Source organism: Mytilus edulis, chromosome 10, assembly GCF_963676685.1.
Source record: "Mytilus edulis chromosome 10, xbMytEdul2.2, whole genome shotgun sequence".
In the NCBI taxonomy this organism is placed as follows: Eukaryota; Metazoa; Mollusca; class Bivalvia; order Mytilida; family Mytilidae; genus Mytilus; species Mytilus edulis.
The window spans coordinates 74,125,773-74,152,031 of record NC_092353.1 but is presented as its reverse complement, the minus strand read 5'-3'; the positions used below and the strand labels follow the sequence as shown (position 1 = coordinate 74,152,031).

The following is a 26,259-nucleotide window of genomic DNA, read 5'->3' as shown; positions in this document are numbered from 1 at the left end:
TTTAGCAATAGTGTACCATATGAGGAAACATATCTGTTCAAACAGAAAAGTTAGGCTTAAAATTAGAATAAGGAACTGAGGAACATATCTACATTTGGCATGATTGTGGTAAAACAGACGTGAGATCATCAAAATTTGATACATGGGCATTCAATGACACATGATATCCTGCGTTTGACTCCAATGTAAGACTTAAAGTTCGAGCTTTTTGTGATGGCCTAATAACTGCCTGAACAATTTAGGAATTCAATAACTTTTACTCAAACAAATTTTCCATTGTTTTTGTACAGTTGTCGAAACATTTACAATTATGCATTCTCAGTGCCTATATAATCAGTACACTGTTTTAATCGAAAGATCAGACCGCAGTCACATGTGTCCCAATCTGCTAGTCAATCTGACAGATTGTTGCAGTTCGCCGTTATTTAAACGTTATCTAAACAATTTTTGTCGGTCCATATAACCTACTTGCGAAACTCATTTTGTCAAGCCTTGCAAATATTGCAAGGAAATGACTTGTTTCCATATCCTGTTTTTGTAAAACTCAACGTGTTCATCGAGTGTATTCATCATGCCATATCTTCCATCACAATAATGATAAATTTTTTATTTAAAGATGGTAAACAGTTAAAACAATGACCCCTAAAATCAATCTCTTACCTTTTGCGGTGTTAAACCTTGTAGTATAATTGTCTACTTTCAAGTTGGTTGCATTTCCTTTTAAATCTTTGGTTTTCGAGAGCATCATAGTGTTTCTAGGAGCATTGTATCTTCCTTCCCATGTTAAGAAGGCGTTTAAAAAAATTTGATGGTATAGATATTATATTGATACCAAGTTCTGAATACAAAGCTTTACTACAACATAAACTTAACATGATCCAAGAAAATGAGGTCAAGGTAAGATAATTCAAATTTGAAATGCATGTACACCTTACAATCATTAATTACATACACCAAATATAGTTTACCTATTGATTTTAACAATGAGCAATGAACCGTAAAAATAAGGTCAAGGTCAAATAAAACATGCAAGACTGACATATTTTTATACAAAAATATAGTTGACCTATGGCATACAGTATTAGAGAAACAGACTCAAAGACAAAAACTTAATTTTAACCACTAAACCATGAAAATGAGGTCAAGGTCATATGATGCATGCCAGTTGGACATGTACAACTTACAATCCTTCCATACACCAAATATAGTAGACCTATAGAGAAAACTGTCTGTCACTGAACCATCAAAATGAGGTCAAGGACAATGGCCATGTGACAGACTGAAACTCCATAACATAAGGCATATATATATATACAAAGTATGAAACATCCAGGTCTTCCATCTTCTAAAATATTCAAGAAGTTAGCTAACACCACAGCTGCCACCAGATCACTATCCCTACATCAAGCTTTCTATAAACCATTCAAAGTCGCAGGCTTGACAAAAATGTTGTGGTTGTATTAAAATAAATGTCATACAAGGCAAAGCTTTTGTCACTTTGAGATCTGTTTTATTTCTCATAAAAATAATAAACATCTAAAACATTCCAGCATTCCAAATACATAGCACCAAGCTGCCACTTAAAATTATGACTAATATATTTACATCATCATTCATGAGTAAGTTGAGTACCAATAAAAAAATTATATTACATTTTATACAAGTTTTAATTATGCAGAATCTAGATTATTTGCTGTAATTACATTATAGTGATTATATTGTTTTTTAGTTTATTCATATTTTTATACTATTTTCTTACTTGTCATAAGTATAAAAAAAAAAAGACAGAAATTCATGATTTGTACAAGATTATTTATATTGTTCAATATAAAACTGATATAATATATATATAAACATTCTTTACAAAAAGTTCTTTAACAATGATTCTGACAATGTTCTACAAAAATATATTCCGTTGTCTAACTGTTTATAGTGAATGATTTTATAACACATCTGTACATGTAACTCTTAAGACGTTCTGTAACCATGGTAACACAAACCTAATAATAAACTGTTTATCATTTTATATTTATATGAGAACTGGTTTGCAACAGCATAACTATAAGCAAATTAAATTGGGATTTCTGAGAAAATTACAACCAATTTATATTTCCCATGGCCAGCTATCATGACATCATCTTTAAATGTTAATTTCATGGGATCATTCATACTATTTGACCCATTGAGTCAAGATTCTTGACTTCTATCCATTGTTAAATAAACAATATTGAACCGCTTTGACATTCCATAAAAAGTTACCCTTACCAGCAGCTCCTTGATGTAGACCCCCACCCCTTTTTTGTGTTATACGTTGTCTGGTTTGGTGTCCCCCTACCTTTGACTAAAAATTAGTTAAAACAATAGTGGTTATGGTTTTCAACAATATATTAAATCAAAATCTACATAAACATCAATTTAACACACTCATACTTGCATTTAATCCGAGTATAGATAAAAAAAATATATAAAAACTCAAGTCAGCATAACATTTTCTACATAAACATCAATTTAGTCCTGGTACATTTGTAGTTCAACAATGTTGAAATATAAAAAAATAAGGAATTGATCATATTTATCATTAACTTGGAATATTTTGCAGTATATGTCTACATGTAAATGGACTTTAATGATTATGCCATGTAAAATGTATGCTTCATGTTGATTGAACTAAATTTCCTAAAATCAGCTAAAATCTGGCAAGTTCATTTCTGAATCGGTTTATAAGTTCAAAATTGCATTTATAATCATTTTTCCAGTTTTATAGAATTTTAAAATGTATTAATACTATTGACTAAAACATACATGTAAAGATGACTAAACATATATCATGCATACATCATGTACATTGTATACATCATTTACATCATGCATAAAAACCTCACTCACTCATTCATTTGTCATTTAACAAAAGACTTTCCTTTATTCATGTTATTAAAATTTTGGAGGCCCCTGTGATACATGCAATTAATAAAGGGTTAATTCCAACTAGTAAAACAATATTTGAAAGTATTTTGATTCAAAAACATTATATTCATAATCTACATGTTTTTTGTGTAACACAATCATTGTGTAGCAACTTTAGAATAATAATAAAGTCCAAATGTTGTACTAGTAAACCAAGCCGTTGTCATCCACCATGTAAGAAATCCAAACAAACCACGGTACCATGTCGGTGAAAAAACCTGTCGTAAATTAGAAACTGCCCATGTAAACTGTGCTGTTGTGTCCGAGACGGCATCCCCAGTCCTTTTTCCTCGTTCTGTGAACATTGCTTGTGCACTCATACTTTTACGCTCAAAATAATTATGGGCATTTTCTCCAGCTAAATCTGACCAACTATAGTTACCTAATGTTTTCTGAAGGAATACCATGAATAGTAAAAGTATACACGGTAAAATATACTGTATAGCTACTACACATAAATAGTAAAACACACGAGCAATCATCCTTTGAAGATCCAAACTGCTGATTCTTCCAGTTTCTTTTTTCATCCTTTGCACATGTTCGTAAGCTAAATTCAAATGGGCCTGCATGTGTGGCGGCATCAAAACAAGTCTAAGTACAAATAACATCACAATTAAAGAAAGTCGGACTACTTCAAACACATCCTCATGCAAAAGTTTGAAATGAACCTGCCAGTTTTTGGCACATATAATATCTCGACCTACTGGTTTCACCCATAATAAGATTATAACTAATGGCATGATAAAATTAAGGTGTAACAGTGCCTGTTTAAATGGACTCTCCTTCACATAGTTTAATGTATCTAAATGAACTTTGGCATATCTCAGTCCAGGAAATGTTAACAGGGCACCAGTGATAGAACATATGATTGCAAGAATTATTTTGAAGGTCATTAATGTTATTGGTCCTTGTGAATCAATTCCTTGCTGTTTAAGAAAAGATTCAGCACCTAAAAAGAAATTCTGGTATCCTGGTTCAAGTCCAAATTCTAATATTTTTTCATCTATGACTAGAATTCCCATGGCTAAAACCAGGAAGAAAAATCCAAATGTTACACAAAGGATTCTCTCCCCTCCTTCTTCTGATTTGAAGTAAACTGCAGTTTGAGATATCAGTATCCTGAAACAGAAAATGACAACAAGAAGACACCCTAACATGCTGATGTTCAATTCATTCTTAGGCCAAAAGGCATAGTAAACTTCTGTTATTATGTATACAACTAGAGAACACAATCCAAATTCCATCAACCACTGAAAGTCTGAATAAAAATGTAACGAAACTAAATCAATTGCCTCAACTTTTGCTGTGTCAAGAAAAATTTCTGTTGATCGAGGAATCGTGAAAGTATCTGACTGCGTACTGTTCTTCCCTCCTCCTTTCTTTTCATGTTTTTTATTTTTTCCTTTACCATTCTGAACATTTGATATCCCAGCAGCTTTTTTCAGATCTTCATCTGTTGGATGCAGATATCTGACAAGTCTATTGCACAATAGCCAGCGCCCAATACGGACCAAGCTTCTGTAGAAAGCTGAACATGATCAGACTAAGGACTAGTTGTACTCCTAATATAGCCATGATTTCCTTCTACAAAAGAAAATTTCAAAAAATTATTAAACAAAGGTTGTATTTAGGAACTTTTATAAAAATTATGTAATTAAAGGGTTCTGAGGAACCCAGTGTCTCGCAATCGCCTACTTTTGCAACAAGAATGGGGAATAAAATTATTAAAAAATTTCTGTAGATACTATCATGACTATCTTTTGATTGAAAGAAGCTTCTGTCCAAGTTTGGTAAAAATCCAGGATAGTTTATGAATCTAAAAAAAATCATTTAAAACTGAAGTGCAGACTGTATGTTATGTTCACTGGAAGAAAAACTATGTCCATTTGTATTATGCGGGGTTCACACATCATGCACATTGCCAATTATTACTCCCGTTTGAGATCAGACAGCAATAAGACACGAAAAGTGAAAAAGTCAGATTACTATCCTCAATTATCTGGAATGTCCTATCATTGTCTGAACGCAGTCGTTTAAGTTGGTAATAGATTCCTACGGGTCAGGAATGGTCCGGATAGTATGGCGAAGCACCCTGACAGTTAGGTGCGTCCCTTAACATCGGAGGAAACTCAGCCAATTTTGTCTAGTCTGGTTACAAGCCTGACTATGTCGTGATAGATTCTGATGTATCAGATCAAAAACCTAACAATGTTCATGTTTTCTAGACGGTGTCTGGTGGAACTGGAAAGATCTGGAGAAATTTTCATTGCTGTTTTTCTGCCGATTGAGTCCAGATTGCATCCAGATCTTGTCGATTGCAAACCGTATTTGCCAAAACCGTTCCGGAACAGTCTCGTTATTAATACAAAATTCGTCAATGATACCCATGCCAGAGTGCCGACAATTACACAATAGAATACGACTGAGATCCAATAAAGCTGTTTGCAAACGATAGAGCGGACCGTGATAGGATTACGTTCCGACAGTACATGATCATCCCGAGTATGCCGATAGTTTTGGAATGGATAACTTCCATCAGTGTCGGTTCACTGTCTGGTCACTGTCGGATTACATTCGGTAGAATCGGGACGCAGTTGTGACAGACTTTGTCGAATTTTACCATGCAAAAGATACAAATCGGATTAGAAGCGAATTTAGAAGGGATTATCGGGACAAATTCGATTGAAAACGGTTGAATATCAGCACTTCCTGAACAATATCTGATTGTTGTCATGATTAGATTTTTTTTTTACAAATTTTAATTAAAGTTTGAATTTCCATCAACGATTCACAGGATCTTGATCAGACTTTTGACAAATTTTAATCAGGCATGGTCCTGTCTAGGACGGCAGTAAAAATCGTGAATGTGTGACCCCAGCTCAAAGAAATATACAGAAGAACAGGAAATGAATTTTTATAAAATTTATTTCGAGATACTAGCTTTAGATGATCTAAATTAGATCATAAACAAGCATCTGTTTAAGTTTGGTAAAAATCCAGGATAGTTTCAGAAAGTTATTAAAACTTTAAAAACCTTAACCACAGAGTGAATTTGCAATGTTATCTGGCAGAAAAATTTGTCTATTTATAAGTAAAATGCAAATATTGAGATAAACAGGATTTTTTTTTTCAAATTGACTTCTTGAAACTATCTTCTGATCATAAACAAGCTTCTGTTCAAGTTTGATAGAAAATCGAGATTAGTTTAAGAAAGTAATTAAAATTTCAAAAACTTTAACCACAGAGTGAATATTTGTGGACTCAGATGATGAAGATAAAATTTAGGATCACTATGGCTCGCTTTAGCAACAAAAGTCACAGGCTAGACAAAAAATATAAGGTTATAATTGAAAAAGCACTAAAAATAAAAGAAATGTTCAACTTCAACACCTGAATGCTCCTCCAGCTCAAGCTTACTTAAAATATGTGAAAATTCTTTTGGGCAGATGGAACACAACAGAAGGAAAGATGGAAAGACAAATTTACCCAATGTTTCCTGTCACTTAATATTTCATTCCTTTTTAGTAGTACATATGGTTAAAGTTATTTTATGGCAGTCAGATCTAAGACATAAACAAGTCGATTTTTGTTTTTGACTTACAGAAGTCAAAACATGTATTTATTATAAAAATGTGTTTTCTATTTTAGACTTATCTAAGTCAGAAAATGACAGACTTGTTTAGGTCTATTTATGTTGATGAAAAAACTTAATTTTACTTGGTGGCCAAAGTACACCACCTATGACAGCAAAAACCTGTCTGACAAATTGGACCTCGTTGTTTTAGTATTATAGATACAATGAAAACTGTCATATTATTTCAACTTTGCAGCTCTACGTACATTGCCATGTAACTGACATAAGGCTAAGCCAATCTATACTTCATTTAGTCTCCTGACAGAGTTGTCTCATTGAATAGAGAATCGTTACTAATCTATATTATATTTTAAAAAATATTTTAATTGACACCATACTCTTTTAATCTATGATACCGTATCTTTCAATGTTTTTATAATTAGTTCAAGTTGAAGGAAAATAGTCATGACATTTAATTATTTTTCTTATAACCAGGATTTTGCAATCATCTTGAGAGATATGCTGAATACAACATATTTCATGTTGAGCTGCTGATCACTGATTTGCTTGACGTGTCATCTAAGGAAAAACATGTTAAAGTAACGTACTGAGGTCACTGTAACATACTCTGTTTGTCATCATCAAATTTGTACAGACAGCAAACTGACATGATTTATTTTATTGATTTTGCACGTTTCATATATTATAAGATGCAAGTATATATACATAATATATATATATATTGACATATTGTGTGCATTTCTGTAGACACCGAAGCCTGGACCAAACGGAATATTGTCTATCAAAGAGGAACTGGCAATCACACTTATACGTTTACGAAGGGGTTTCGATACCAAGGCATTTGGAAATATTTTTGGCACGTCAGAAAGTAGTGTCAGTAGAATATTTAACACCTGGATCAACTAAGTGAGCCATTAGTTAAATTTTATTATTAGATGGCCATCAATGGAGCAAATAAGAAATAAACTTCCCAAAAGTATTTCCCTAAAATCAGATGTATCATTGACAGATTTACACAACGACCAATCTTTCCTTCAGCACAACGAATAACCTATTCACAATACAAGCATCACAACACATTCATGTGCCTGATTGGAATAAATCCAAGTGGTACTTTTAGTTTCCTATCAGATTTCTTTACTGGCAGTATTTCTGACAAAAAAAATGTTCAATATTCAGGATTTTAGATAACATTCAATTTGGCGATGATATTATGACAGACAGAGGTATCTTAATCAGGGGTGAATTTATCTTTAAAAGGTGCAACACTAAATATACCACCTTTCTCTTTTGGTGAACAGATGTGCAGTAATGCAACAACTAAGACCACATAGAATAGTAAGGGCAAGAATTCATGTTGAGAGAGCCATTGGAAGGTTAAAAATTTTGCAATTTTGCAAGGAACAATTCCTTTACATATGAAGCCCATCTACAGTGAGGTAGTAAAAGTATGTGCAATGTTATGCAACTTGGATGAACAACTTGTCAAATGCATAAATCAATCATGTTAATTGTTTAATCTAAATGATTTCTTTTTTATATAAAAGAAAGAAATGGTATGATTGCTAATGGGACAACTATCTAAGAAGTACATTTTTATGTCTTATCACCTACTTCTACTTTTTTCAATACCAATGATACAGAACCCAACAAAAAAGTAAACAACATACATTTATGTATGTAGTCTGTTGTCTTTAGAAGAAAAAACTCTTTATCCTTCAATATAACTTGAGTTCATTCATTGGCTTCTTGTTATACTGTTATCCAAAATCATTAATCATGCTGTGTTCTATGTTGGACTTGCCAAGATATAAAATGCTATGAAAGGAAAATGTGGGACAGACAGTAAGCGTAACACTAGTTGATCACTATATAAGGAGTAAGTCTACATAAATTAATAAAATCAATTGTACAGGTTTGACTAATGCGATGGGTTTTTGTATTTATTCGTTGACACATGTTCTCCAAATACTGATAGCTTTGGAAGTAAAAGAGGGACGAAAGATACCAAAGGGACAGTCAAACTCATAAATCTAAAACAAACTGACAACGCCATGGCTAAAAATGAAAAAGACAAACAGAAAAACAATAGTAAACATGACACAACATAGAAAACTAAAGAATAAACAAGTGTTCTCTATTAAATTTATCCAGTTTTGTGAACATGTTATTGAAAATAATTGGGTCAAAGTGTATAGTTGTCACGCATATTCCTTTTGAAGTGTGAATCACTAGATCATATTTGTCAAGTCCATAAATGCCAATTTGTCCTTGTATTTGATGGTAATAATCATTCTTATAAAGTTTATCTTCTGCCACATCCTTTGGGTTGTCAACGCGTGCTGAATATGGACATTACACTTCAATAACTTTTGAAGTGTTACATTTGCATATGATTATGTCATCTACAGAACAACCAATGTATGGCATGTTCTCATACAGCAGCAATCCCTTTCTGTGCATACAAGCTTTTTGTGGTGCTTTTTTGTTTACTTTCATATACAAGTGTAAAGCTGTTTCTTCCTTTTTTCGACCCCATTCTCAAGAAGCTGAATTTTTTTACATAAATAAGGCCGTTAGTTTTCTCGTTTGAATTGTTTTACATTGTCTTATCGGGGCCTTTTATAGCTGACTATATGCGGTATGGGCTTTGCTCATTGTTGAAGGCCGTACGGTGACCTATAATTGTTCATGTTTGCGTCATTTTGGTCTTTTGTGGATAGTTGTCTCATTGGCAATCATACCACATCTTCTTTTTTAGAAGTAGCATTACTGTATTCCCCCATTAACAGTTTCAAAAGTGAAGGGGCAGCGGTCTTTTTGAACAGCATTTAAAACTTTCTCAAAATTTGATGTGGTAATAATACCTTTTCTCATTGCAAACCACAAATCATTATTTGATTGTCCACGTGTGTATATTTCTATCAAATCAATATCACCAGAACTGTATTGTAGTGTATCTACAATAAAACCTTTGTCATCATTGTTGTTCAATTGGTCAATTACTCTTCAATGTACTTTCAAGTTATCACAGTTTAAATCAATCTTATTCACTTCCTGTGTGCATGTTTCATGTGAGGCTTTTATGTGTGTAATTTTGTCTTGTTCACATTAATACCAAATTCGAAAGAACATAGTAACATGTATACCTTTTTAAGGTATCTTGCTATAGCTTGAATTCTTTACATGTTGTAATTTGCCCTCTGATCAACACTTTTAGGGTCAAAGTTTTGTAGGCCACTGAAATCCATGGTAGATTCTGTAGTAGAGAATTGATAAGAAGTAGTGGATTCGTAAACGATAATCAACGAGCGACTGTAGTCGCGAGTTGATTATCGTTTTCGAATCCACTACTTCTTATCAATTCTCTAGCTTAACCCATTTCTAGTAAAACGACTATCTGTTTCATGATCTACGATGAATCAACGAAATTTCATGAAAATAATTTCGTATTTTGTCTTTTTTATTCTTTAATAGCTGGAAATGGTTAGATCCACACGGTTCACATTTATATTTATATTGATTAGATTCTAGTATTTATGATTCATTCAAAACGACATATAATTGATATATGAATTTATTTTAATCTTTTTTGGAAAGTTAAAAAAAAAATAATTACCAACATTTAGAAACCTTTGATATTTACATATATAGTTTTTAGTAACCTATAGTGTGTAAGTCAATGGTGTTCAGATCTCTTATTTGATGGAGTTTACATCACACCTATAAAATGAAAAAAAACCCCATTTTAAATCTAAATGAAGTGTAAATGTCACAATCAAACTACTTCACTAGACACCAGTTTGTGATAAGATAGATACAATGGTTATTCTCAACTCAAAAATTATATACTAGTATAATTTTAGTGTAAACTGGTTCCCTTTCATTATGTTTTGATTATTTTAACGTTATTGCATTTAGCATCCATCGTCAATCAGTTAATCAATGAACTAGTATTATTTGGGGTTCGCTTTCTTAAACCCAAGCATAATTGCTCTTGCTACACATGTACAATATACAATTATGTCCATTTTGCATTGAAACATCTGAGCTGTTCATAGCCGTGATCGTCTAGTCGTTGGCACCGAACGAAGTAACTGTGTTATTAACAGTGCCAAGTTCAAGCCTAGTACCAGGAATAAAAAAAAATTGTAATATTTTTGTCTACCAAAATATTGTTTTTAATCTTAGAGGTATCTATATTTCATTTTTCATATGAAGTTGACGATTTTATTTCTGGTTTTACCGTCAAAGAAGTAGTTTTACAGTCGTAGCTTATCACACTTTATTCACATTAGAGTCAGTTAAATTTTGATGTATATTTATATATAATCAAACAAAGAAAAAATAAATGATTATGGTATGATGTCATTATAATACTGAAACCAAAAGTAAGCATTTATTATGATGAAAAGGGAAAGGCCTTGTACGTTAAAAGTGATAAGTGTAATGTGTACATGGATTTTTTTATCCTGGAATTGTACAAATAAGTAATTTTTACAATTCCTTGATTCTATACTGTTTATACATTTTATTAAATAACAAAAAGACAGAAATACAGTTTATTGGCATGTATTGACAGATATACGCTTTAAGAGTAATATTTAGATAAAAATATTTATCAGCACCCGTGGTCAAGTGGTATCATGGATAGACTACAGACTTTACTGATGAAAATACGCGCGGTCAGTGGATTCTTGAAAAATAATCCACTGTTAGAACAATAGACTGACGTCAGAGAAATTGGTTAATCATTATACATTTAATAAAAAAAAATATAAACAATTCTAGTTTAGAATCTGATACTCAAATATGTTGATCAATATAAATAAGATGTGGTATGAGTGCAAAGGAGAAAAATCTCCATCAAAGTCACAATGTTTAACTCGTAAAGTAATGCATGTTACATTTGTTATTCATTTAAACATAAATTGATGATATTTATAAAAACAGAATAGATTTAATAAATATTGCGACATTTTTCCGGTCTTTTGTCCTTCACAATGGTTCACTTTTTCAATTTTGATTTATTTAGGGATCAGTTTATAAATTCCAGTAAACTGTGTTCATAAAATGAAAAGTCATATAATGTTTGTCTAGTTTCAACCCCTAAAAATTAATGACACGTACCTTGCTTTTATTTTTTTCATCTGTTTAATTGGGACTGGACAGATATGTTTTCTCGGCCTTTTCTTCCATTGGTTCCCTCCATCTGTTACAGATTTAACCTCAAAGGCTTCTATTTCATATAAAGTGGCAGAAACATGCCTAAACGCATCATCTGCCCTGAAAGTAATAAGGATAAATCATAACGTGATAAACATGTTGGATAAAGAAAAAATAAGCAATCAGATATTGACAAATGAGACAAACTATTAAATTCATATTCTTTAAATTCAATTTGATTTTTTTTTAAAGTTAACCGATTCTCAATTAAATCTTTATATCTTATGACGGATGCATGCATATTTTTGTCAATATTATTAAATTCTGCAGTTCTGGTAGAATTTCTTATTTTCGAAGTTAATCAGTTACATATATTGTCCAAACTTTTATAATTAAAGTAAAAGAGAAGATTCTGACAGAATGATCCTTCCAGGAATTTGATCAGATAATACATGTACATTGTAATATAAGTATTATTAATATACATGTATGTACATTGTTCAACATGTATGGATGTCATGTTTGTTTACATTTTTGTGTCTTCTTTTTATTTTCTTGCAATGTAAACATTGTATAAATGTATAAGTATTGAACTTTCTAAAAGGTCATGTTTAGTCTTAATTTTTTGTTTTTTGTTTTTTGTTTTTTTGTTTTGTGATTTCTTTTTCTTTAATCAATACATGTAGTCTAGCACTAGGAAAGTCCAGCTTACACCACTAGTAATAAGGCTACTTTTCAATATTTAAGAGTTAAAGTTAAGCCTAGAGAGCTAAGAGATTTCCAAATATTGTCGGTGTAATTTCATAGCAGTTGCCATTCCTTTCCTTTTTTGCTCCCACAAAATGTGCACAAATGAAAAGTTGGAAAGAATTTATTAAAGACGGAAGGAAGATACCAGAGGGATAGTCAAACTCATAGATTGAAAATAAACTGACAACGTCATAGCAAAAAATAAAAAGACAAACAGACAAATAATAGCACAGAAGACACAACATTGAAAAACTACAGACTAAGCAACACGAAACCCGACAAAAACTAGGGGTGATCCCAGGTGCTCCGGAAGGGTAGGCATATCCTGCTCCACATGTGGCACCGGTCGTGTTGCTTATGTTATTACAAATCTGGTAAATACTCCAATTCTTTAGGTCACATTCATGAAAAGGTAAGGGTATTGTAGTTTCGACATAAGTAACATATCCGATAACATCTGTGAAACGGTTATCCCGTAACGGTTAACTAACTCGTGATAGCGTCCGTAAAATTTACGAAGGGATGATTTCAACTTCACCATTTGAAACTTTTGGTTTAATAGCTTCCTTGTGAGCTGCAATTTTTTATCAAGGAAATCATAATAGGAAATACAAGTCCGGGAATATCGTATCAATTGGGATATATACTCCGTATGCAGGTGCTGCTGGAATGTTGCTACATAGAAATGGAAAGTTCAAAATTGGGAAGCTGAGATCATATCTTTTGTCATAAAGTTTTGTTTTCAACCGACCCTCATTTTCAATTTCTAGATGTAAGTCAAGATATGAGGCAGACTTAACTGTGTCTGTCGTATCCTTTATCTCCAGTTCGATGGGATAGATTCGTTCAATATAGTCTCCAAATTTATATTATTTAGTGAGAGAACATCATATTGCTAACTCCTTATCTTTCTTCCTAAAAAGTTCCTGTATGAAGTCAGCCTCAAAATAATAAAGAAAAAAGTCGACAAGAAGAGGGACAGAATTGGTTCCCATTGGAATTCCGACAGTTTGTTGAAAAACACGTCCTCCAAACGTAACAAATATGTTGTCAATCAAGATATCAAGCATCTTGATAGTGTCAGTTTTAGAGAATTTTTTGTTTGCATCGGAGTAATTCTTTACAAAGTAGGAGTTATCCATTCCATGGCAAGATACTTGTATCTACGTTCGCCATTCTTTTTAATGAAACAAAGTAATACCAACTCTTTCAATTTGTATTTTAGTTAAGAATGAGGAATACTTGTGTATAGTGTAGAAAAGTCAAATGTTTTAATACTATGCCAAGATGAGAGAGTCTTAGATTGTATGTTCTCTAAAAGATCTTTGGAATTTTTTAGTATCCACATCTGATTCACGCCACCTTTAGAATAGGCAGTTTCACAATAACTTTGGAGCCCGGCTTTGATTGCTGATAAAATAGATGTTAAAAGTTAAGAAAGAGGTTCCACGGAGCACTTGGAAGACCCAGCAATATATCGTTGTTTTTAAGGACACTTATGTGGATTAGGGAATACTTGTGTAAAGTATAGAAAAGTCAAATGTTTTAATACTATTGTAAGATGAGAGAGTCTTAGATTGTATGTACTCTAACAGTTTTTTAGTATCCACGTCTGATTCACGCCACCTCCAGAATAGGCAGTTTTACAATTACTTTGGAGCCCGGCTTTGATTGCTGATAAAATAGATGTTAATAATTTAGAAAGAGGTTCCGTGGAGCACTTGGAAGACCCAGCAATATACCGTTGTTTTTAAGGACACTTATGTAGTTTAGGTATCCAATACAGTTATGGATCCAGTTCTTCATCTTTGGTTGAAATTCCAAAGGAACATAGAACAGACCTATGGTTATCCAGGATTTTCTCTTTGGTAAATGTCGTGAGGGTATATGTTGAGTTTCCAAGTGAATTGTCAATACCTAATCTATTTATCAAGCAGTTTTTGCAATGATATTTACTCACAAAAACGATGTTGTTTGGGACTTTATCTGCGGATACAACAACATATTTGTCAGTGAGGTAGGCCAAGTTTTTTGCAACATTGGGTCTTTAAAAATTGACGTACAGTGGGTATTGATAGTCCCATTTAGTTTCTTTATTCGGATTAGTATCAACAACCTCACAGCCTTAATCCATTTGGAACGAGTATCTACGTCTTCTTCCTAGCGTTTAGCCCATTGCTTGGCATAATCCTCGACTAAATCCATCAGTATTTTGAAGTTGTATTTCCAATTGATGGATTTAGGCTCACGATATTTCGAACCTTTAGATAACAAATTTCGCAGGGAAGTGATATTGACAATGTTGAGGTCTCCGGTAATAACATGGCCAATCGGATTATATGTGAATTGGAAACTAGCACAGGTGCAATCAAGTCGTCAATGTTGAGATCCTGCAAAAGGTGTTGGTAATTGAAAATTTTAATAACGATTGGTTTGGTATAGGTATAAGAATTGGTACAGACTGATCTTTAAAATAAGGAGGTACTTTCGACTGAACTAATTTATGATGAAGGATATTGTCTAAGTTGACGCCATCGAGACCTTTGTTGGCAGAGGTGAGTTTAAGGTAGATCATAAGTAAATATTTTTTGAGACAGAATTTTCTTATACTTAGCCAGAATGAAGATTTTTATATGCTCTTTTCAAAAATATAATAAAAAGGAGGGGTCACCGTGCTATTTATCAAGCTATGAGTCGTTGAAAATTGCCTAAATTTGGTTAGATTGTTCATGGAAAAACACATTTGTGTGCATAAAAAAAAATCTATGAGATAGAATTTTGAAATAAATTGTGAAAAGATAGGTTTTGTAATATGTTTTAAGAAAATAAAAAGAAAAAATGGTGTCACCGAACTTGTTTTCTTGCTACAAGTAAAAAGAAAAAAATTCCCTATCTGTCCAGTATAATTGTTTTACTAAAAGAGTTATCTTCCCTTAAATGGCTTGTTTGAAAAAAATGATTCTAAAAGCAAGAAAAATGATATTTGTTTAAATATTTTGGATTATACAATAAATTGCCAAGTTTTCTTTATATTTTTGAACAGTCTATAACCATTAAATTGCAAATCTGTCTTCAAATTTGCAGATTTAGGCAAATAACTAGACCGTATTTTTACTGTGGTTATTCAATCCAAGATGGCGGTATACCATGAATCTACCTTAAGAAAATATATTTTCTCTTTTACATCTTTTCCAATGTGAACTGGTTTGAAAAGTGACTTGCAATATCCGAAATCATAGCTCTTAGTTTGTATTTGTTTGAATAAGGGTTTGTAACAGTGGTTTCCAAACATAAATTGAACAGAGAATGAAGTGTTGAACGTGGTAATAAATAAAGTTTCGTGCGAATGTGATGAATACCTAACGGCTTTTGTATCAATGGCAGTAAGTTATTGATAGAGACATCATGCAAAGTAGGTGATGTATAATGACGATGACCGTGACTGTGTCTACGTCTAGGAGTAGAATTGAAAATATTAATCAAATTCACCGAGCTACAGGAAGGACTAGATAAAATACATACCATCAATTCTGTCATTGCAACCATATGGTGTCGCAGTTCCCAATTGTCGAATCCAGTAGTCCTCTTTTATGTCTACGGAAAGGCGTTGCAGGGTTGTTAGTCTTGTGGTATATTTTTTCGATAATACGAACTGTCATAGAAACGATGGAATGATCAGGCTGATTGAAATGCTGGTACAGGATGTCGTTTGCATTAAGGTTGATATATGATCTATGGCCGCACATACGTTTGTTTAGCCTTCCTTTCGTTTCACCGACGTAAACCAATCCTCAAAGGTTACACTCTAATCCGTAGACGACATTTATAGATTTACCATTCAGATCATCGTAACTTCTAGTAAATTAAGACTTTTTAGTTAAATTCCTAGTGAATTGAGCATCTGTTATTAAAATTTCACAAGTTTTGCAGCCATTTGTTCCACATTTAGAAATAAAACAGTGGGTCCGAGATCACAATTATTTCGTAGTGCATTTCTTATAGAACATAAATGAAAATTTAAAAAATCCAACCATCGCTTTCTCAATGAAATTCTTACAGTGTGTTGTACTACTTTTGGGACAAATTATATCAAAATTATAGAGAACTTCATCGGCTCTAACTCAAAATATGGACAATTTTATGTTAAGGGCGTCTTGAAATCTTTTGACAGCTTCTGAAGTGCTATTTTTTATTTTTTTCAAATGGACCAAATCACTACTTTCCTTAAAAATTCAGGACCCAAATTTTTTTACAGTGTAATTTCACCCCCCTTCTTGCAATTTGTGACATTAAACATGGAGAAATAAATTTGGAAGGGGTATACAACTTAATGGCAAGTAACCCACTGTCAACACTAGGGACTATATTCGTGAATAACAAAAATCAAGGGACGACAATTGTGGTCTCGGACCAGTGTTGTTCAGAGAACTGAACATGGCTGTGTATGTGTAATATTGCTATTGTCACTAGTATGATGATCTGAATGAGTCATGTTTGGGATATTTGTCATGTCTGGTGATGTAGGGACACCTGCCGTATCAGACGACACCGTGTCCATGGTGACGTCGGTTTCGGACCTTTTTATACTGGGCGACGTCCGAGCCAGTATCCTGTAAGATCTTCGTTAATTATAATATTTCCCCTTATGGAATGTGTATTGCTTGAAATAGAAAGTAAATGTAGTCAGTGGCCATGTCATAAAATATCCCAGGTGCATAGGTTTGTCTGCAGGTACATGTACATAGACTCATAGTAACTGAGTTATGCGAGTACATTAAAATTTGTCTTTGTTTTATGTTTAAAACTTAACATGCTATAGTCAATCATTAACTAGGGAGAGATCAACAATTATCAATATGAAGTTGTCATCTGTTTTCAAAAGATCAAGTTCGGAAACAAATGCTTAACAATTTAATATATGTTTCTCATAATTGTATATAGTTATCCATCAATGCATGCACAGTTGGCAGTTTTAACCTCTCCATTTTCTTGTCCATAATGACCCACACATCATATGTTGCCTTGTTTAAATATGTTTTATCGTTCTGTGTAGGTTTGACTTTTGACAGATGTCTCGACTTGGCACTTCTGTATATTGCAACTCCTCTAAATAACACAGACTGGACATGACAGTCTACAAGAATAGGTAGATTTGTCTTTACAATATGTCAACCTCATAATCGTGTTAAACAGTCTACAAGAATAGGCAGATTTGTCTTTACAATATGTCAACCTCATAATCGTGTTAAACAGTCTACAAGAATAGGCAGATTTGTCTTTACAATATGTCAAACTCATAATCGTGTTAAACAGTCTACAAGAATAGACAGATTTGTCTTTACAATATGTCAACCTCATAATCGTGTTAAACAGTCTACAAGAATAGGCAGATTTGTCTTTACAATATGTCAACCTCATAATCGTGTTAAACAGTCTACAAGAATAGGCAGATTTGTCTTTACAATATGTCAACCTCATAATCGTGTTAAACAGTCTTCAAGAATAGACAGATTTGTCTTTACAATATGTCAAACTCATAATCGTGTTAAACGGTCTTCAAGAATAGACAGATTTGTCTTTACAATATGTCAACCTCATAATCGTGTTAAACAGTATTCAAGAATAGACAGATTTGTCTTTACAATATGTCAACCGCATAATCGTGTTAAACAGTCTACAGGAATAGGCAGATTTGTCTTAACAATATGTCAACCGCATAATCGTGTTAAACAGTCTTCAAGAATAGGCAGATTTGTCTTAACAATATGTCAACCGCATAATCGTGTTAAACAGTCTACAGGAATAGGCAGATTTGTCTTTACAATATGTCAACCTCATAATCGTGTTAAACAGTCTTCAAGAATAGGCAGATTTGTCTTTACAATATGTCAACCTCATAATCGTGTTAAACAGTCTACAGGAATAGGCAGATTTGTCTTTACAATATGTCAACCTCATAATCGTGTTAAACAGTCTTCAAGAATAGGCAGATTTGTCTTTACAATATGTCAACCTCATAATCGTGTTAAACAGTCTACAGGAATAGGCAGATTTGTCTTTACAATATGTCAACCTCATAATCGTGTTAAACAGTCATCAAGAATAGGCAGATTTGTCTTTACAATATGTCAACCTCATTATCGTGTTAAACAGTCTACAAGAATAGGCAGATTTCTCTTTACAATATGTCAACCTCATAATCGTGTTAAACAGTCTACAAGAATAGGCAGATTTGTCTTTACAATATGTCAACCTCATAATCGTGTTAAACAGTCTTCAAGAATAGACAGATTTGTCTTTACAATATGTCAAACTCATAATCATGTTAAACAGTCTTCAAGAATAGGTAGATTTGTCTTTACAATATGTCAAACTCATAATCGTGTTAAACAGTCTACAAGAATAGACAGATTTGTCTTTACAATGTCAAACTCATAATCGTGTTAAACAGTCTACAAGAATAGACAGATTTGTCTTTACAATATGTCAACCTCATAATCGTGTTAAACAGTATTCAAGAATAGACAGATTTGTCTTTACAATATGTCAACCGCATAATCGTGTTAAACAGTCTACAGGAATAGGCAGATTTGTCTTAACAATATGTCAACCGCATAATCGTGTTAAACAGTCTTCAAGAATAGGCAGATTTGTCTTAACAATATGTCAACCGCATAATCGTGTTAAACAGTCTACAGGAATAGGCAGATTTGTCTTTACAATATGTCAACCTCATAATCGTGTTAAACAGTCTTCAAGAATAGGCAGATTTGTCTTTACAATATGTCAACCTCATAATCGTGTTAAGCAGTCTACAAGAATAGACAGATTTGTCTTTACAATATGTCAACCGCATAATCGTGTTAAACAGTCTTCAAGAATAGGTAGATTTGTCTTTACAATATGTCAACCTCATTATCGTGTTAAGCAGTCTATAAGAATAGGCAGATTTGTCTTTACAATATGTCAACCTCATAATCGTGTTTAACAGTCTTCAAGAATAGGCAGATTTGTCTTTACAATATGTCAACCTCATAATCGTGTTAAACAGTCTACAAGAATAGGCAGATTTGTCTTTACAATATGTCAACCTTATAATCGTGTTAAACAGTCTTCAAGAATAGGCAGATTTGTCTTTACAATATGTCAACCTCATAATCGTGTTAAACAGTCTACAAGAATAGGTAGATTTGTCTTTACAATATGTCAACCTTATAATCGTGTTAAACAGTCTTCAAGAATAGACAGATTTGTCTTTACAATATGTCAACCTCATAATCGTGTTAAACAGTCTACAGGAATAGGCAGATTTGTCTTTACAATATGTCAACCTTATAATCGTGTTAAACAGTCTTCAAGAGTAGACAGATTTGTCTTTACAATATGTCAACCTCATAATCGTGATAAACAGTCTTCAAGAATAGGCAGATGTGTCTTTACAATATGTCAACCTCATAATCGTGTTAAACAGTCTACAAGAAAAGGCAGATTTGTCTTTACAATATGTCAACCTCATAATCGTGTTAAACAGTCAACAAGAATAGGCAGATGTGTCTTTACAATATGTCAACCTCATAATCGTGTTAAACAGTCTTCAAGAATAGACAGATTTGTCTTTACAATATGTCAACCTCATAATCGTGTTAAACAGTCAACAAGAATAGGTAGATGTGTCTTTACAATATGTCAACCTCATAATCGTGTAAAACAGTCTACAAGAATAGGCAGATTTGTTTTTTCAATATGTCAACCTCATAATCGTGTTAAACAGTCTTCAAAAATAGACAGATTTGTCTTTACAATATGTCAACCTCATAATCGTGTTAAACAGTCTACAAGAATAAGCAGATTTCTTTTTTCAATATGTCAACCTCATAATCGTGTTAAACAGTCTTCAAGAATAGGCAGATTTGTCTTTACAATATGTCAACCTCATAATCGTGTTAAACGACATACAAAAATAGACAGATTTGTCTTTACAATATGTCAACCTCATTACTGTGTTTTACAGTCTACAAGAATAGGCAGATTTTTCTTTACAATATGTCAACCGCATAATCGTGTCAAACAGTCTACAAGAATACGCAGATTTGTCTTTACAATATGTCAACCTCATAATCGTGTTAAACAGTCTACAAGAACAGGCAGATGTGTCTTTACAATATGTCAACCTCATTATCGTGTTAAACAGTCTTCAAGAATAGGCAGATTTGTCTTTACAATATGTCAACCTCATAATCGTGTTAAACAGTCTACAAGAATAGGCAGATTTGTCTTTACAATATGTCAACCTCATTATCGTGTTAAACAGTCTTCAAGAATAGGCAGATTTGTCTTTACAATATGTCAACCTCATAATCGTGTTAAACAGTCTACAGGAATAGGCAGATTTGTCTTTACAATATGTCAACCTCATAATCGTGTTAAACAGTCTTCAAGAATAGGCAGATTTGTCTTTACAATATGTCAACCTCATTATCGTGTTAAACAGTCTACAAGAATAGGTAGATTTGTCTTTACAATATGTCAACCTTATAATCGTGTTATACAGTCTACAGGAATAGGTAGATTTGTCTTTACAATATGTCAACCTCATAATCGTGTTAAACAGTCTTCAAGAATAGACAGATTTGTCTTTACAATATGTCAACCTCATAATCGTGTTAAACAGTCTTCAAGAATAGGTAGATGTGTCTTTACAATATGTCAACCTCATAATCTTGTTAAACAGTCTACAAGAATAGGCAGATTTGTCTTTACAATATGTCAACCTCATAATCTTGTTAAACAGTCTTCAAGAATAGGCAGATTTGTCTTTACAATATGTCAACCTCATAATCGTGTTAAGCAGTCTACAAGAATAGACAGATTTGTCTTTACAATATGTCAACCGCATAATCGTGTTAAACAGTCTTCAAGAATAGGTAGATTTGTCTTTACAATATGTCAACCTCATTATTGTGTTAAGCAGTCTATAAGAATAGGCAGATTTGTCTTTACAATATGTAGACCTCATAATCGTGTTTAACAGTCTTCAAGAATAGGCAGATTTGTCTTTACAATATGTCAACCTCATAATCGTGTTAAACAGTCTACAAGAATAGGCAGATTTGTCTTTACAATATGTCAACCTTATAATCGTGTTAAACAGTCTTCAAGAATAGGCAGATTTGTCTTTACAATATGTCAACCTCATAATCGTGTTAAACAGTCTTCAAGAATAGGCAGATTTGTCTTTACAATATGTCAACCTCATAATCGTGTTAAACAGTCTACAAGAATAGGTAGATCTGTCTTTACAATATGTCAACCTTATAATCGTGTTAAACAGTCTTCAAGAATAGACAGATTTGTCTTTACAATATGTCAACCTCATAATCGTGTTAAACAGTCTACAGGAATAGGCAGATTTGTCTTTACAATATGTCAACCTTATAATCGTGTTAAACAGTCTACAAGAATACGCAGATTTGTCTTTACAATATGTCAACCTCATAATCGTGTTAAACAGTCTACAAGAATAGGCAGATGTGTCTTTACAATATGTCAACCTCATTATCGTGTTAAACAGTCTTCAAGAATAGGCAGATTCGTCTTTACAATATGTCAAACTCATAATCGTGTTAAACAGTCTACAGGAATAGGCAGATTTGTTTTACAATATGTCAACCTCATAATCGTGTTAAACAGTCTTCAAGAATAGACAGATTTGTCTTTACAATATGTCAACCTCATAATCGTGTTAAACAGTCTACAAGAATAGGCAGATTTGTTTTTTCAATATGTCAACCTCATAATCGTGTTAAACAGTCTTCAAGAATAGGTAGATTTGTCTTTACAATATGTCAACCTCATAATCGTGTTAAGCAGTCTATAAGAATAGGCAGATTTGTCTTTACAATATGTCAACCTCATAATCGTGTTTAACAGTCTTCAAGAATAGGCAGATTTGTCTTTACAATATGTCAACCTCATAATCGTGTTAAACAGTCTTCAAGAATAGGCAGATTTGTCTTTACAATATGTCAACCTCATAATCGTGTTAAACAGTCTACAAGAATAGGTAGATTTGTCTTTACAATATGTCAACCTTATAATCGTGTTAAACAGTCTTCAAGAATAGACAGATTTGTCTTTACAATATGTCAACCTCATAATCGTGTTAAACAGTCTACAAGAATAGGCAGATTTGTCTTTACAATATGTCAACCTTATAATCGTGTTAAACAGTCTTCAAGAATAGACAGATTTGTCTTTACAATATGTCAACTTCATAATCGTGTTAAACAGTCTACAAGAATAGGCAGATGTGTCTTTACAATATGTCAACCTCATTATCGTGTTAAACAGTCTTCAAGAATAGGCAGATTTGTCTTTACAATATGTCAACCTCATAATCGTGTTAAACAGTCTACAGGAATAGGCAGATTTGTCTTTACAATATGTCAACCTCATAATCGTGTTAAACAGTCTTCAAGAATAGGCAGATTTGTCTTTACAATATGTCAACCTCATTATCGTGTTAAACAGTTTACAAGAATAGGTAGATTTGTCTTTACAATATGTCAACCTTATAATCGTGTTAAACAGTCTACAAGAATAGGTAGATTTGTCTTTACAATATGTCAACCTTATAATCTTGTTAAGCAGTCTACAAGAATAGACAGATTTGTCTTTACAATATGTCAACCTTATAATCGTGTTAAACAGTCTTCAAGAATAGACAGATTTGTCTTTACAATATGTCAACCTCATTACTGTGTTAAACAGTCTACAAGAATAGGCAGATTTGTCTTTACAATATGTCAACCTCATAATCGTGTTAAGCAGTCTACAAGAATAGACAGATTTGTCTTTACAATATGTCAGCCGCATAATCGTGTTAAACAGTCTTCAAGAATAGGTAGATTTGTCTTTACAATATGTCAACCTCATTATCGTGTTAAGCAGTCTATAAGAATAGGCAGATTTGTCTTTACAATATGTCAACCTCATAATCGTGTTTAACAGTCTTCAAGAATAGGTAGATTTTTCTTTACAATATCAACCTCATAATCGTGTTAAACAGTCTACAAGAATAGGCAGATTTGTCTTTACAATATGTCAACCTTATAATCGTGTTAAACAGTCTTCAAGAATAGGCAGATTTGTCTTTACAATATGTCAACCTCATAATCGTGTTTAACAGTCTACAAGAATAGGTAGATTTGTCTTTACAATATGTCAACCTTATAATCGTGTTAAACAGTCTTCAAGAATAGACAGATTTGTCTTTACAATATGTCAACCTCATAATCGTGTTAAACAGTCTACAGAAATAGGCAGATTTGTCTTTACAATATGTCAACCTTATAATCGTGTTAAACAGTCTTCAAGAATAGACAGATTTGTCTTTACAATATGTCAACCTTATAATCGTGTTAAACAGTCTTCAAGAATAGACAGATTTGTCTTTACAATATGTCAACCTCATAATCGTGATAAACAATCTTCAAGAATAGGCAGATGTGTCTTTACAATATGTCAACCTCATAATCGTGTTAAACAGTCTACAAGAAAAGGCAGATTTGTCTTTACAATATGTCAACCTCATAATCGTGTTAAACAGTCAACAAGAATAGGCAGATGTGTCTTTACAATATGTCAACCTCATAATCGTCTTAAACAGTCTTCAAGAATAGGCAGATTTGTTTTTACAATATGTCAACCTCATAATCGTGTTAAACAGTCTTCAAGAATAGACAGATTGGTCTTTACAATATGTCAACCTCATAATCGTGTTAAACAGTCTACAAGAATAGGCAGATTTGTTTTTTCAATATGTCAACCTCATAATCGTGTTAAACAGTCTTCAAGAATAGGCAGATTTGTCTTTACAATATGTCAACCTCATAATCGTGATAAACAATCTTCAAGAATAGGCAGATTTGTCTTTACAATATGTCAACCTCATAATCGTGATAAACAATCTTCAAGAATAGGCAGATGTGTCTTTACAATATGTCAACCTCATAATCGTGTTAAACAGTCTACAAGAAAAGGCAGATTTGTCTTTACAATATGTCAACCTCATAATCGTGTTAAACAGTCAACAAGAATAGGCAGATGTGTCTTTACAATATGTCAACCTCATAATCGTCTTAAACAGTCTTCAAGAATAGGCAGATTTGTTTTTACAATATGTCAACCTCATAATCGTGTTAAACAGTCTACAAGAATAGACAGATTTGTCTTTACAATATGTCAACCTCATAAATCGTGTTAAACAGTCTACAAGAATAGGCAGATTTGTTTTTTCAATATGTCAACCTCATAATCGTGTTAAACAGTCTTCAAGAATAGACAGATTTGTCTTTACAATATGTCAACCTCATAATCGTGTTAAACAGTCTACAAGAATAGGCAGATTTGTTTTTTCAATATGTCAACCTCATAATCGTGTTAAACAGTCTTCAAGAATAGGCAGATTTGTCTTTACAATATGTCAACCTCATAATCGTGTTAAACGACATACAAAAATAGACAGATTTGTCTTTACAATATGTCAACCTCATTACTGTGTTAAACAGTCTACAAGAATAGGCAGATTTTTCTTTACAATATGTCAACCTCATAATCGTGTTAAGCAGTCTACAAGAATACGCAGATTTGTCTTTACAATATGTCAACCTCATAATCGTGTTAAACAGTCTACAAGAATAGGCAGATGTGTCTTTACAATATGTCAACCTCATTATCGTGTTAAACAGTCTTCAAGAATAGGTAGATTTGTCTTTACAATATGTCAACCTCATTACTGTGTTAAACAGTCTACAAGAATAGACAGATTGTCTTTACAATATGTCAACCTTATAATCGTGTTAAACAGTCTTCAAGAATAGGCAGATTTGTCTTTACAATATGTCAACCTCATAATCGTGTTAAACAGTCTTCAAGAATAGGCAGATGTGTCTTTACAATATGTCAACCTCATAATCGTGTTAAACAGTCTTCAAGAATAGGTAGATTTGTCTTTACAATATGTCAACCGCATAATCGTGTTAAACAGTCTTCAAGAATAGGCAGATTTTTTTTTACAATATGTCAACCTCATTATCGTGTTAAACAGTCTACAGGAATAGGTAGATTTGTCTTTACAATATGTCAACCTTATAATCGTGTTAAACAGTCTTCAAGAATAGGTAGATTTGTCTTTCCAATATGTCAACCTCATAATCGTGTTAAACAGTCTACAAGAATACGCAGATTTGTCTTTACAATATGTCAACCGCATAATCGTGTTAAACAGTCTACAAGAATAGGCAGATTTGTCTTTACAATATGTCAACCGCATAATCGTGTTAAACAGTCTTCAAGAATAGACAGATGTGTCTTTACAATATGTCAACCTCATAATCTTGTTAAACAGTCTACAAGAATACGCAGATTTGTCTTTACAATATGTCAACCTCATAATCGTGTTAAACAGTCTACAAGAATAGGCAGATTTGTCTTTACAATATGTCAACCGCATAATCGTGTTAAACAGTCTTCAAGAATAGGCAGATTTGTTTTTACAATATGTCAACCTCATTATCGTGTTAAACAGTCTACAGGAATAGGTAGATTTGTCTTTACAATATGTCAACCTCATAATCGTGTTAAACAGTCTTCAAGAATAGGTAGATTTGTCTTTACAATATGTCAAACTCATTATCCTGTTAAACAGTCTTCAAGAATAGGCAGATGTGTCTTTACAATATGTCAACCTCATAATCGTGTTAAACAGTCTACAAGAATAGACA

At 32.8% G+C, this 26,259-nt stretch overlaps 1 protein-coding gene and 2 pseudogenes across 1 annotated transcript in view; 1 reads left to right on the top strand and 2 right to left on the bottom strand.

Moving 5' to 3' along the window:
- The window catches only part of LOC139491888 (IgGFc-binding protein-like), an 82,761-nt gene that overhangs the window by 30,290 nt on the left and 26,212 nt on the right, over nt 1-26,259 (bottom strand). The window lies entirely within an intron of this gene.
- On the bottom strand, nt 1,489-4,539 carry LOC139491856 (transmembrane protein 161B pseudogene; annotated as a pseudogene).
- LOC139492124 (uncharacterized) lies at nt 6,257-8,070 on the top strand (annotated as a pseudogene).